The 15046-nt window shown below is 37.9% G+C and overlaps 1 protein-coding gene across 1 annotated transcript in view; it reads left to right on the plus strand.

Annotated features, from left to right (window-relative positions):
* LOC140150630 (uncharacterized) overlaps positions 1-15046 on the plus strand; it is a 69286-nt gene that overhangs the window by 11075 nt on the left and 43165 nt on the right. Inside the window, exons 3-4 of the transcript XR_011858824.1 lie at positions 614-748; positions 6660-6828. The gene's annotated coding sequence lies outside the window, so the exon portion shown is untranslated. The remainder of the gene's footprint in view (positions 1-613; positions 749-6659; positions 6829-15046) is intronic.

Below are 15046 nucleotides of genomic sequence, written 5' to 3' on the forward strand. Positions count from 1 at the left end.
TATTTACAGCATAAGTCATTTCTCTTTTTAGGATTAAAGGTAGCCCTAAATGCTGTTTGGTTTGTCTTTGGTTCTTATGAAGTGAGTTTACTGTGCTGCACTGCCCTCTACCTGGTTGCCTCCTTGGCGAATACAGGTTTCAGCCCTGGTCCTCATTGCATCAATTGCGTTGGGTACCATCCTTGTGCGCCGGATACTTGCGAATGCATTCAGTAATACGTTTTTGAAGATCTTGGATTTTGCCACAAAGGAAACAAATCAAGTGGTGTGAGGTCTGGTGATCGTGCAGGCCACTCCACAGCATGAGGCATCCCAACCACTCTGTTTGTTTATATCCGTGGACAGAGTGAAAAACGGGTACTTTTATTCAAAAGAGCATATCTTCAAAAGTTGTGAGCCGATTGATATAATTGTTTTGGTTTATAAAAGCTAACGATTAAAGATTTCTTTGTATACCAAAATATATTTAATCAACTTTTCAGAAATAGGCGAAAAAGGGGGCGCAATCAGGGGCCTCTTTTTATTGGGACACCCTGTATTTATACGTAAGCCTACCTAATTATAGAACGATGATAATGAATTATTTTTTATACTGTTCTACCCCTACTACCAGATACCAACGGATGTGCTGGCTTACATGTGCCCTGTCTTACTGTGCCCTGTCATACCGGTGATACCTGCACTGATGGTATTTTCCAGTATACGTGTCAATGTGGATGTGGTTGGACACAAAACAAGTTAGAAATCCGTAAGTTGACTACACTTAGGGTGAAGTAAAATTAAATATTAAACTATTCATCTGGACTTACTGTTTAAGGTGGCTACTAAGGGTCATTTTTATCTTTTCAGTATTCGTAAGTCTATTGTTCAGATACGAAAACGCAAGGGATTAAGTAAGTTTACTGTAATCTGACTTCATTGTTAAGTAAGTTGGTCTGTATACTTGAATTCATTGTTAACATTGAAGTACCAATTACCTTATTTCAATAGAGGTGGATGCTGTGTCAATAAAGGCTGGAGAGACAAGATTATGGAACACCTGTGTTTTTAATGGTCTAGCGCCCTCTCGTCTTTGATGTTGTTAAATTAATATGACAAAATGCCAATCCGAATGAAAAGGTCTACTTTTTTCTGTAAAATCGTTGAAAATATGCCCTTAAATCACAAAAGGTCCGCACCCCAACAAATCCTGACTACGGGCCTGTGCAGGGCCGCAGTGTCGCCCTCCCTCGTATCAATGTCTATCTCCATATTTTGCCCCCCCCATGATCAGTCTCCCCGCTCCCTCTCCGGTCCCTTCTCTCTCCTCTCGAGCCTTTCTAGTCTTTCCGTCTCTCCCTCTCCTCTCTTTCTTCCTCGCCCCCTCCAACTCTCACTTGTTCAGTCTGTCAGTCTCAAGTATCCCCTTCCCTCTTTGCAAAATAAACATTCAAAATAAACCCGAGTCTTGCATATAGGCCCAACCAATTATCAGATTAGCTTGCCATTGTTACGAATGAATAGGATAAATTATCTTTGCTCCAATGAAGTTCTTTTGTATTGCACTTCAATATAAAACATGATTACCAAATCGCCACTTGAGAGAAAATAGAGACACTGCGATTTCCAAACGTAGACATCGGACGTACATTGATCTATTCAAAACCACTCTCCTGTACCGACACGAGGTCACGTATTTAGCTATTTTTGAAGATATTCCACGCGCAAAATCGACGTAGATACATCGTTGAAAATGCACAAAATGTGTCCATTTCACAATATGTTAAAGACAGTCAAAGATAATGAACATGCAAAGGAAAGTCTAATTATTATTGTGATCCTATTTGTTTGTAACAAATCATTATAATAAAGGTACAGCGATGTGTTAAAAATGGACTCAATTTAAACGCAATATTCATACCCAGAGATTGCCCATTGAAATGTGTGTGATACTGGTACAAAAATGACATTGCGATTTCCCATTTTGGATTCCAACGTAGAATAAAACGCAGATACTACGTTGAAATATGCTGATTTTACCTCATGTCTAAGTCCATGCAACGCGCCCAATTTTCAGGACGAAAAAGTCTCATTTTGAAAGTAAAGTTATGTATGGATGGATGTAGCGATCTTTAATCTACCAAAATATTATGTTTTTGGGCAACTAGAATATTTGGGGAGCACAAAAAAAAAACAATTAAGTTTAATCAGCATATAGGTCAAAATTTTAATCGAAATCAAAAGCGGCCTGTTTGAATTTGGCAGAGACTCAGCTTACTGTTATTTTTTCAATCACTATGCCCTCTATCAACCTAGATTAGATTAGAATAGATCAACTATTATAGTCTTTATTCTAGCTGACTCGTTCTCTTTCGTGATGAATGAGCACAATCCAGTTTGGAACCGAGACTAGCAATATTTAACACCGTATTAACGTACGTAAAAACGTACGTTCCACGTGCTGCCTTTGGAACATCGCAATCTCTCTAATTTGGCTATTTCAGACGCTCGTTTCATCGCCAATATGAAAGACTTTTGGTTATAACTTGGCAACATTGTTAGTATATATTTCAATGCTAGACTATTTTTACGAGCCATTCACGCATACACCAAACGCAAGTCAATTTAAGCCGTACAACTTTACACCGCGAATTTATGACCGTAACATTTACACTCCTCTTGATTAATCAAATGACTGGTAGTTCTGGCTATGAACAATAAAATTACTGGGCTATGCTAAATTTATTTCTTACCATGGTGTGACGACTGCCACTCTGGCTGCGACAACCGCTATTCCTCCAGGTATAAGACATAGTGCTTGCATGGACCCATTAGCGGCAATCCGGCTTGAAATTGAAATGTGTGTGTGTGTTGGGAGGCCAACCAGCCAAAATTGTTAAAAAGTCGCTGTAAAGATCACAAAATGGGTCATTTTGCCGAAAGGTGGGGACACGTCCCCTGCCCTCCCCCCCCGGTTTGACACTTATGAATATATCATTGTTGAAGCCTAAATTTTTGTTTGTACTTTTGTTCGTTGACCACTTTACTTTGAAAAAAGCAAGATAAGAGATAAATTCCTTTAAATGTCAATGATCAATAACAACTTGGTTACTGTGTGACGTGACCTGAGTAATTTTCTTTCTTTCTTTCTTTCTTTCTTTCTTTCTTTCTTTCTTTCTTTCTTTCTTTCTTTTTCTTTCTTTCTTTCTTTCTTTCTTTCTTTCTTTCTTTCTTTCTTTCTTTCTTTCTTTCTTTCTTTCTTTCTTTCTTTCTTTCTTTCTTTCTTTCTTTCTTTCTTTCTTTCTTTCTTTTCTTTCTTTCTTTCTTTCTTTCTTTCGTAACGCGCGAAATTAGTACACAGACTCGTATCCATTTTATATTTCACACGTTGGTTGTTCTTTATTGATGCGGTGGTGGTTACAACAAAACAAAACAAAAACCCTGTAAAACAGATCAAACAAATGAATACAAATTAAATACATTATGCTTTAAACAAAGTTGTAGTGATACTTTTCAATGTTTAAATGTGATGTGCCCTGAATAATTTAATTTGATGATTTATCTTTGTTTACAAAATTACATGAGTGATGACATTTTGGGGGAATTCCCCTCTCAAATTGAGCAAAACAAGTTGAATCATATCTAATTTGGAATATTTGGAAACCCCCCTGAGGATGTAAAGAGAAGATGATGTCACGGGATTCCCCTCAGGAAGTGATGTCAGGGGGTTCCCCTCATGAGAAAGGTTAATGCTATAATTAAGGCTTGGGAATTTCCACATTTGGCTATTAATATTTGGGATTTCCCCCTGCTTGATATATAAGAAAATGTAAACACAATTATTGTCACAGTTTATAGTGTTGATCTGGGCTAGCTAGCTAATATGCTTACAGTCCAATTCCTTCAAAGAAAGGAAATTGCAAACCAGAAATATTTTATGTAGTCAAAGTACTACTATTTGCCAGTGTTGTCGGAGAAGATCTAGAATGAGTCAAAGAACGTACTTCTTCCAAGAAAGGAAATATATTCTTCTGTCGACTTGCTGAAGTCTGGTATTCTGATTCAACGCAACTGTCAAAATAAGTGGGGACAATTGCATCGCAGTCCTGCTTCCTGAAGATATTGTGTGAAAGGTGGAAATAGCACCAAGTTTGGAGAAAGCAGCGCAAGGAGATTAATATTGGAGAACGGCGCAAGGAGTAAAGTGATTTGGAGAACTGCGCAAAGAGTTACGAATGTGTTTGGAGAACGACGCAAGGAGTTTAGTACTTGGGAGAAAGTAGCACCATTTTCGTATGAGGATTTTATACGCAAGGAGATTAATATTGGAGAACGGCGCAAGGAGTAACTCTTTACGCTCTACCAAACTCTTTACGCTCTACCAAACGGCGCAAGGAGTAACTCTTTACGCTCTACCAAATGGGGGCCAAATTATGTTGTAACGTCAAATTAATGTCAGATTCGGATTTCTTGGGGTCGACTTACCGGAAAAAGTGTCTTTGAACACGATTTTAGGTAATCTGGTTCAAAACTAATTTTTTTTCAAGATGGCGCCGGCGGCCACCATCTTGGATTTCTGGGTAAATATGAGTTCGTAATGTCAAAGTAATGTCAAATTTGAAATCCTTGTGGTCGACTTATCCAAAAAAGTGTCTTTGTACACGATTTTAGGTCCTCTTGTTCAAAACTAAATTTTTCAAGATGGTGCCGGCCACCATCTTGGATTTCTGGGTGAAAATGATACCGTAATGTCAAACTAATGTCAGAATCGGAATCCTTGTACTCGACATATCCGAAAAAGTGTCTTTGTGCATGATTATAGGTGCTCTGGTTCAAAACTTAAATTTTCAAAATGGTGGCGGCGGCCATTTTGGATTTTGGCCTCTAGCGAAAAATGACGGGATTTTCGCGAGGGACATGGTGGCTAATTTTTTTCTAAATGGTCCATAGAAGTCGAATCAATCGTCAAACCTTACTAGCCAGAGAGTGGTCACCAAATTGAACTTTTTCACCTAACTATTTATGCAAATCCCTCCTTTCAAACTCCTCTCTCTTTTCATCAGAGTTGGCCAATGTTTGTACAAGAACGACCAAATTCAAAAGGCTAAAATTCCTAAATCTTGACATAATAGACCTATTATGCTAATTTATCTTACTCAAAAGATCTGCTGGTTTGGGTGTATATTGGGCTACGGTTCGTTGGTTTCAGGCCCAATTCAGTATTTGGGAACATAATAATGATGGTAAACAACTGGGTTAACATGCTTAATCGAACAACTTACATAACAATAATACACCTAATTTGGCATGATAGTGGGTGACAAATCTGGAACTACTATTGCCAGCTCCTCAGTGATACCACACCTAGATTTTATGTTTACTTTCTTGTTAACATCACTAAATAATATAAAGATAGCACTAGCCTATCTTTTATTATATAAAAATTTCATCAGAAACTTGCTCTCTTATAAGTTACCTTATTTAAACTCGATATCCAAAAGGTCAGCACTCAACTTATGTGTAAGATTCGGTACAAATGATAACATGTTTTTAATCAATAGTTTATGCGTTTTCAATCACCGTCATGAACTTCCTTAATCATTCTCCAAATTAACATAGATCAGAAACAAAACGTCAAAGGGCCGATTTCCAGTTTCCTTTTACTTTTACTAATTTATTTAATATCCACTCTGTCCGTCATCGTGCGCATCAATGATACAGAGATATTCCCCGAAAATGAAAATCTATCATCATGACTTAACCATGTAATAAACATAAGAAAATGTTGCAAGGAGCAAGCAATTAAAACATATTTACACATTTAAAACACACATAAACCAACATATAAAACATCTTAATAATTTCTTATCTCAACACTGTCCTGTCGTACTAAAGTTACTTTAATTCTAATTATTAAAGAATTTGCTTACCCCGACTGGAGTTACATCTACATCTCTTCAAGTGAGCTCCTTCCTTGTATGTCTTTACTTCTGAACATGTAGTAGTCTTATAAAGAGTGTCCAGGGAAAATATACATAAGGATGTGACAAAAACCACATGTCACACTTTCTTTCTTGCTTTCTTTCTTTCTTTCTTTCTTTCTTTCTTTCTTTTTTCTTTCTTTCTTTTTTCTTTCTTTCTTTCTTTCTTTCTTTCTTTCGTTCTTTCTTTCTTTCTTTCTTTCATTCATGCAAACTATCAATAAATCAATTTGCTTTACGTATTCGTATTTCATGCGCTCACGTCTTCATGTCTTTGTAAAGCCCGATTCAGACTCCGCATTGCGGCCACGATGAAATCAGAGCCAGGTTTTTACGAGCTCGGCGGTGGAAATTCTAATTGCACGATGGACATTTCGTCGGCGAAGTGAGTTGAACTTTGTTCAATTTTCTCGCATCGCGCCGCAATATCGCGGTCGTGCACGCTTGTGATTGGCTGCTGGGAAAATCAAGGTCGGCAGAATGATAATGATAAAAGAAGATGCAGATTCCACATCGCGGCCGTGATATCGCGATTTATTTTAGAGCACATCTTAATTTCATCGCAAAATGCTGCGATGTTTTAAAAACATTGCAGCATCGCATCGCACTGCGAGGTGGAGTATGAATCGAGCTTAACTCACCTAGTGGTTCGGATTATACCTTTGTTATATTGCTCCTTAATTTACGAATTAATTGCAGCTACTAACGCATGTTCGCCTAACCCTTGCAACGGTAATTTGTGTACTTTGTATTTCGATTCCGGATATATATGTACATGCGCAACAGGATATGTAGGGCACAACTGTGAACGTGAGAGTATCTAGTTCTACTTATTATGTGAGCTACAGACCTGATAAATTTATTAAAGGTATGTTTTAAGTTTTTTATAGCCGTGTTTGTTTTATGTCGCCTACATAATATTTAAAATTAACATGTTTACAATTCATTTCACACTAATTTGGAGTAACCTTATTGCTGTACCTGTATTATGATCAATTGAGAGCCTCATAACACAACATTGTGTTGTTGTTCTGCTGTACCATAGGATAAGATAAATAATACTCTGTTACGGTTACTAACTATTTTAAACTGTTGCGATTTGGTAGTGCACAGCACCTTGCGAATGGTGGTGAGCTTTGACAAAAATTGCATTGATCATTTCATAGCGAGTGTGTAGAAGAATTCAAATATCACAGATAAATATTATACTTACGTAGCTTGTAGGTCATGTGGTTATTGAGTTATCATGTGGTGTAAAGAGGGCTGAAACAACAACACTTTTGTAATCAAGCAAGTTTTCAAAGTATATGATTTGTAGAATGAACTTTTACAAAACATCAAAGTGTTATTTTTCAATAATATATTGATTTAGATAATGAAATTTTTTTTGGCTGCTTCGACCAATAATACCTCATCTACCCTTAACGCGAGTCGGACTGCAGTTTTGGTAATTTTGCTTAAATGAGACCGGCGAGTGTCCGCGTGTTTCTGATTTCGTGACTGCTGGAAAATTACAATGATGATGTAATTAGCTGGTACTCACCACTAAGCATGCTAAGTACCCAAGAAAACGAGACATCTCGCTACAGAAATTACTAACATCAAAAAACGTTTCCGAGTCAAAGTCAAGTTAAGTCAAGTACAAGTCTTACTTCTCAAGACATTGCAGAGACAGTTTTCAATCGTATATTAATCAGGAAGGTGAACGATTTGCCCTACACATTATGTAATTAAAAGATCGACATTTTGTGTTTAGTAGGCATAACACGAGGTTAAGAAAAATATACCGTTGGGTCATGTACGCCCTTTATGTGGAGGGGCAAGTTCGCCCTCGTTTTCTCCAGGTGAACTCCCGGGGCGGACTCGCCTCATCGGCGAATTATGCAAAATATTAATGAAAATACCTTTCAACAAGGTAAAACTACATGGCAAGCATGTTTTTGAAAGTTTTAACTTAAAAGTGGTATCGGTATTACTCATACCACCGTTTCTACACTATAATATTCCCTGAAGTTGTTCAATCATTATTAAGTTGTTCACTTTGGACCCCTACATTAGCTTAGGCCTACATTATCATACCTATCAAATGAGTTTAGAGAATGATGACTGCCCAACATTTGCATTGATTATGTTATTGTTATGCATTATTTTAACCTGTTCTTTTTATTGGGGCAAACTTACCACACCATGGGTGAACCTGCTCCAGCATGGCCGTACTTACCGCACACAAATTTGTTTGTTTGTTTTACTCTGTTGCTATTTACTTAAGATTTGGGTCGTATAGTATGTAGCAAAGACAAAGGGCTTTCACATGGGCCAACCAGGTCACTTCTAACCTCGAAGTTAACATCGCTAGGCAAGGGCGAACACTCCCTGGTCTCCCCTACTGTTTATTTCTGCAGGGTAATACATTGGTCTTATAGAAAAATAGTCAAGGAAGCCACTGTTAACATTTATATTTCAATATGTATTGTAGATATTGAGTCATGACAAATAATTTCCCTGGGAAAATCATGCATGTGGGGAAAAATAAAATCCGTTACAATGGCATTTCTCGTTTAACCCATACCTTTCCTTGTGAATTTGGGCTTGATTTTTCTCAATATTTGGACACAATCACTTAAAAAATCGGAATTTAATAAAGTAAAACCAATTCTATCAGATATGATAATTATTGTAATAACCAATCTTTTTGTTCATACAGATACCGAGTAATTGAAGAGTGCGCATCCAGTTCATATGATAATGGAGGCCAGTGCATCGGATCATCTATTATATACCAGTTTTCGGGATTCACCGCACTACAAAATTAGCACAGCAACCAGTAGCGTAGCCAGCGGGGGGGGGGGGGGCAGGGGGGGCTGGGGGCACCCCTGACAAAAAATGAAAGCAAAAGTGCCCTCTGACAAAAAATGAAAGAGAAAATCAGGAGGGCAAGAGAAAAGAAAAAGGGCAAGGAGCCACTTTTCTAGCAAAATTCAGGGCCAAAATAGTGTAAAATGCAAAAATTTTCAGCGCTACGCGCGCACATTGTAACAATAAAGCCCTTTTTAGCCGTATAATGGGCGAAAATAGTGTAAAATACCATTTTTTCACGCTACGCGCGCACGTCATCCCAATAAGGCCCTTTTCGGGAAGCTCGAAGACATGCAGTCTCTATGTAATGTATGATGCAACTGTAATTTTTTTCGTCTGTGACCCAAAAATATTATTTTGACCCCCCCCCCCGACCAAGAAAGCTGGCTACGCCCCTGACAGCAACACTTGACAAACACTTGAACACTTAATAAACACTTATTTGTACAGTAAAGGTGTAGGGGTGTTAATTTATAAACACTAAAATACGTAAAAAAATATGAAAAAGTTTATGTTTTTTAACACAAGATAGTGTTAAAAATATAAACATCTTCATATTTTTACGTGTTTTGTTGTTTTTAACACTCCTATATCTTCACTGTAAAACAAGTGTTTATTAAGTGTTGAAGTGTTTATTAAGTCTTTGTAAAATACTATCAAAGTTATTAACCTCACCACTCAGTGAACGGTAGTGAGCGCTAAGATAAATAGTTCTACAAAAATGTCACGAAATGGGGAAGCTATAATATAAAAAAATATCTAAAAAGAATAAGAAGAGTTCAGATTTTACGAGTTTTCATTACATAACGATGTTTTAGGCATGCTTGATATCAATTTTTAAAAAGAAATCTTATTAAGTTATTAATGTAACCGTACAAAAGATGACCACCCGGTGTCTTAATCATCGTGATAATTATATGGTACAGAACATATCATTATATGCATTACGTTGCACTATTAATGGAGCTGAATGACCCCTACCCTCAGGTATGTGAAGAGGGGGCCGGGAGATCATCATTTGTACGGTTACATTAATGACTTTCCCCACCCCCGGGGATACATTGAGGGCATCTTATACCCACTAATATGACGTATAGATCCAAACACACATCACGATTACAAACCCATCTCAATATGTGAATTGACCTTGAACATTTTAGGCTCAATTTTTCCCCCTCAAGATGTGGTTGATAACGGATTTTTGTAATGAGTGAATTTTGTCTTCAACTTATGGAACAAGTGATGTAATAAAAGATCAAACACAATTATCAATAATATTATCATCATATCCTATATTTTCAAAATTGATGATATTATATTCATCTGATCCCTTAATTCTTTTAAGGAATGTAGTTCGCGGCCCGGCTAGCTTGATCAGCTGATCAGAATTCAATTGACATCCGGTAGTTATACGTTGTCATATAATACATGGAGAGATGGAGTATTTCATCTTTTTAGGCGATTCATTTTGAAATGCAGTAATTAAGAAGTTACCTAGTTCTTAAATGTAGATCTGTGTTTATGAAATAAGACTACATCGAAACTAACATCACTACCCATGGGTCCAAGGCAAATTCCACCACCATGAAGTACTATAGCGACGTGGAAAAAATGGGAGAATAGGGTATCCTCGAAGTCCAATGTGTTTACATTTTCACTGCAGAATGGGTCATCAGTGGTATGTTTTTATATTTGTTTAAAAGGAAATGATAGTCCTGTAGTCCATCATTATCATTGAAATAAAATGGTTCCATAATACTAAAGGTCACAACCACGAGAGCACTCCACCAAACCAAACGTTTGGTGACTGCATTATAGTTTAGTGGGAAGGAGGGCGTGCACCCTCGGAAATATTAAATTACTTCTAGTCAACGTTTCTAGATCAGAAAACATGTGTTGAAAAAGATATGCTATGTTAAAAAAATTAAAAAGTGTCCCTTTTTCAAAAATGCTCAAGTTTTGAAAAAACACGCCAGAGTATTTCTCTGGTCATAACAAGTCAGAAAAAGTATAGTTTGACCTATCTGTGACTTACCGTTCTTGAGTTATAAACAGAAAGGTAACATTAGAGGTGGTAATTTTTTCGCCACGCAGGGGTCCTGAAATCGTGCCAAAAAGATATTCTCTAAATGTAAAAAGAATGAAAAGCCACTCAAAAAGAGTTAATTCTTTACTCCCCGTTGAGCTTTGAGAGGGACGGCTCCTTTTAGAGTGAAATTCACTCTTTAGTAAGAGTAAAGTATTTCACTCTTCAAATAGAGTGGAACTGTTCACTCTTCTGAAAGAGTGATTTTCACTCTAAATGAGCCGTCCCTCTCACAACTCTAAAAATGGGCGAAGTATTAACTCTTTTAAGGTGTTCTTTTTGCGCGAGTGAGTATTAGGTTCAGCTTAAGCGTAGGCCTGCCTAGGCCTAGCTTAGTGATGATCCAGTTAGATGTAATTAGAAAACAAATCATGAATATTGTTCATTTGAATAAGAATATTTGGGCGACGGGTCTTAGTGAGAGTCAGACACAATTGAAGTAAACAATAGATGTCAACTGAGGTAAACTCTGGAGGATAACTCAATGTAAATTTCGTCTAGGCCTATACAGCTTTCAATGCCAGCGTTGTACGACGTATATGGACGTGTGTCCTGAACTCGCCACCTAATAGCGTTACATCACAAATATTATTAATTCTTGTACCAATCGAGTTTCTAATTAGATTATCTCAACAATTATCAACCCTAAACTGGCAAAAGTATACATTTTTGGAAAGCTGAAGGCATAAGCAATTCACATATGTACCTTTCAACTCATTATACATTATACAGGGTGACCTTCAAGTTATACAGGGTGGAATAAAAAGATTCAGATAAAAGATGGGATAGACCCTACTTAATGCAGTGCTTATTACCAACTTGCAGTAATAAACTGGAAGTAAACAACATTCATTTGGTTAGAGGATAGGATATAACGGTATTACACGCAAATCGATAGAGAAAAAATTAATTGTGCACATTTCAAATCACATTATTAAGTATTATTGAGTATCGATTCGCGTGTAACACCTTTATTTTGACAAACTAAAAAATATTGTCACGTGTTCCTATGTAATAGCATGGTAATATTCGTATAGCGCGGACTTGGATGTCGACCTTTTCCCATGATACATCGCGATTACATCGCAAACCGCTGGCGGCGCCCTTATTGTGAATAGCGAGAATTCATCTCAATGCAACATAGGAATGTGCTCTTCATTGTCATGGCACTCAAGTTTTCAATATGGTTTTGCCCGGGGATTCTGCAAGACATTCATAGCTGAATTTATACTAAATCGCTGAGCTATAGCGATTGGGTTTTAGCCAATGAGATAGAACTCCAGGAAAAGCGAGCTACCTTATTGGTCAAATACCAATCGCTCACCGCGCGCGGAGTATAAACTCAACTTATTTTTTTAACATCATCCACTCTCAGCACCCGGCGGTGTATTTAATAGAAACACGTGTTTCGCTACATGGCTTATTTCTATTGGTTCGTTTACTGCCTGTACAAAATAATTATTTACCTGGTGTGGACGACGTCCAGGGTACCCGGCTGCAGAGACTAATCCCCGTATTTGTATTTATCATACCATCAAGTAGTTTCCCGTGCTTTCATTGGATAAGCGCTCAATTTCCTAACATGATATTTCTTGTATCATACCCCTAAGTGCGTCCCAACGCGCCGTATCAGGTCAGTAGAAAACAGCGCATAAATAGTCAGAGGAGTTGCATAGTAATTTGCATTACGACGGCTGTTTGACAACAATGGCGTTTCAGTGTCTGTTTTGAAACGCAGATTTGCCACTTTCACGCTTTCAAAAGATAAGGAGTCTCGTTCCCAACTTGTTTACATTGCTATAAGTGTGTTTTAATTCACAATTGTTTTTAAAGAACTCGCAATTATAGGGTACCAACGTTCGTGGTTTTGGATAATTCATGAAGGGATTCATTGCAATTATGAATAATGACTGATAACAACGCATTAGGTATCTTTATTCCGCCCAAAATAACATCATTTAGGCCTATAGGTGCCCAAAACGTCAAGAATTCCGCTATTGCGGAAAAGATAACAAAAATGCGTGAACCTCCCTGGCAAACGTATGTTTATATCAATAACCAATGATTTACCCCCCCCCCCTCCCTCCCCCGACCATCACACATCCCCTTCAATGGGCAGATGGATATGGGGACCTGGATCTGGGCCAAACATTATTTATGTCCGACAAACCGGGGTGGAGGCATAAATCTGAATTTGGAGGGTTTTTTTCTGCATCAGTCGATTTAAATAGAGCTTCTTTTCATATGGAAACATGCACGTGTACATTTGTAGGATACCTTATGTTTGCAAGCCTAAATATCATATTATTTGCATACAACTTATTGCCTGCCGGTTAATTTTCATTGGGGATTTTTGACATTTTCTCGCTATCAGGCGCACGATATTTAATCCGATTCAACTCGGCATGTCATCATATTTTATTCGTTGCCGTGTATAATTTGACGTCACAAAAAGTATTCGAAGCCGAATATTCGCCTTCGAATATACACTATAAAACCGACCTTTATTTAATCTGATTCAACTCGTCGTGGCACGTATATTTATTGGACGTGCAATACTTTTTGACGTCACGAAAAGTATTGTACATACAATATTGTACGTAACATACGGAGTCTGCAGCGCGCTTAATGCACTCCCCCTTCCTTCGGGACTCGTGCATTGCACGCATCAACATCAGCGCGCGTGCATTATTTTGATTAATTTCTCTCTTAACAAGTAATACGCGTTCATTAACCTATAGGCTAAGTATGCACTATTTTGTTTGTCTTTTAACATGTCTTAAGTGACTAAGAGAACAGTATTTACCATGATAAAATCATTGACATGCACATGTATTCAATTTTACAGCAGAATATTTATTTATCTTTTAATCTGTTTTAAGTGGAAAAAGAGAATCAGTATTCCTGCATCATGATAAAACAGTAAAAACAGTCAAAAAATAGTATTGTGTAATTGATGCATTCTTTTGATTTCACGAAGGAACTCTAGATAAACTTGATGCTATCACTGATTTACATGTAAAGTCCTCCTCCCTAGTAAAAGTGGCACAATTGTGATTTTACCCTCTCGTCGTCAACTAAACATATCTCGAGATTAAAACAAGCAAATTGAACATAACAAACGGCATTCGAGAGCTAAGACTACGCAATTGACGTTGATATATTTTCTAATTGCCTCAGAGGCCGCTTGGTTGTTTAGGGGCTGTGCAATAATTATGAGCCACCCAGGGGGGTAAAATTTCCGAACGGCTCGCCAAAATCGCTTGCCCCCCCTCTCGGTCCGCCAAAACCCCCCCTTTACACAGGCCAAATTTCTGGGATCCCAATTTGCAAACCTTAAATGGTCTAGATATATGTTGCGAGCGTTGCGAGCAGGAAAATATGCATATTAAAGCGTTTCTGTTTTCCTAAGCCTTTTTAGAGCGTTTCATTTAAAAGCCGCCCCATAAATGTGTGCCAAAATCGCATGCCCCCCCTCTCGGCTGGCCTAAAATTGCTTGCCCCCCCTTCGGCTTGCCAAAATGTCTCCCCCAATTTTACCCTCCCCAGGGCTCATAATTATTGCACAGCCCATTACTATGCGGTAACCTCCAAATTGCCATAACATTCATAGTAGAAATTGTATTGTTTTTACATTTAGAAAATTCTCGCTTCTTGTAGAGGGTACTGTAAATCGTTGGTTTGCATCTTACTTATGTGATCGTACCACAAAGGTTACCATCAAAAATGAAGTTTCCAGAGATCACATGTTGAAATATTCTCTTCCTCAGGGTTCTATTATTGGGCCATTGGGTTTCACTTTGTATACTACCCCAGTTGGGGATATCATTCGTGATCATGGTATTATGTTTCATGTGTATGCAGACGACATACAGCTATACCTTGATTTTGATCCAAAGATCCAGGGTGACAGTCAGCGATCCCTAACTAGTTTGAGCTCTTGTATCTGGATGGTTGCAAATGCACTCCAACTCAATCAAGCCAAGACCGAGTTTATTGTTTTTGCTAGCAACCGCATTTTGCCAACTCTTGTCAATCTAGAGCTCAGACTTGGTGATGTCTGCATTTCTCCCTCTGCAACAGCTAAGAACCTCGGCATTTTTCTTGATTGTCCACTCAACATGTCTGACCAAATCAGCTCCCT

The sequence above is a fragment of the Amphiura filiformis genome, chromosome 4 (genome assembly GCF_039555335.1).
Source record: "Amphiura filiformis chromosome 4, Afil_fr2py, whole genome shotgun sequence".
In the NCBI taxonomy this organism is placed as follows: Eukaryota; Metazoa; Echinodermata; class Ophiuroidea; order Amphilepidida; family Amphiuridae; genus Amphiura; species Amphiura filiformis.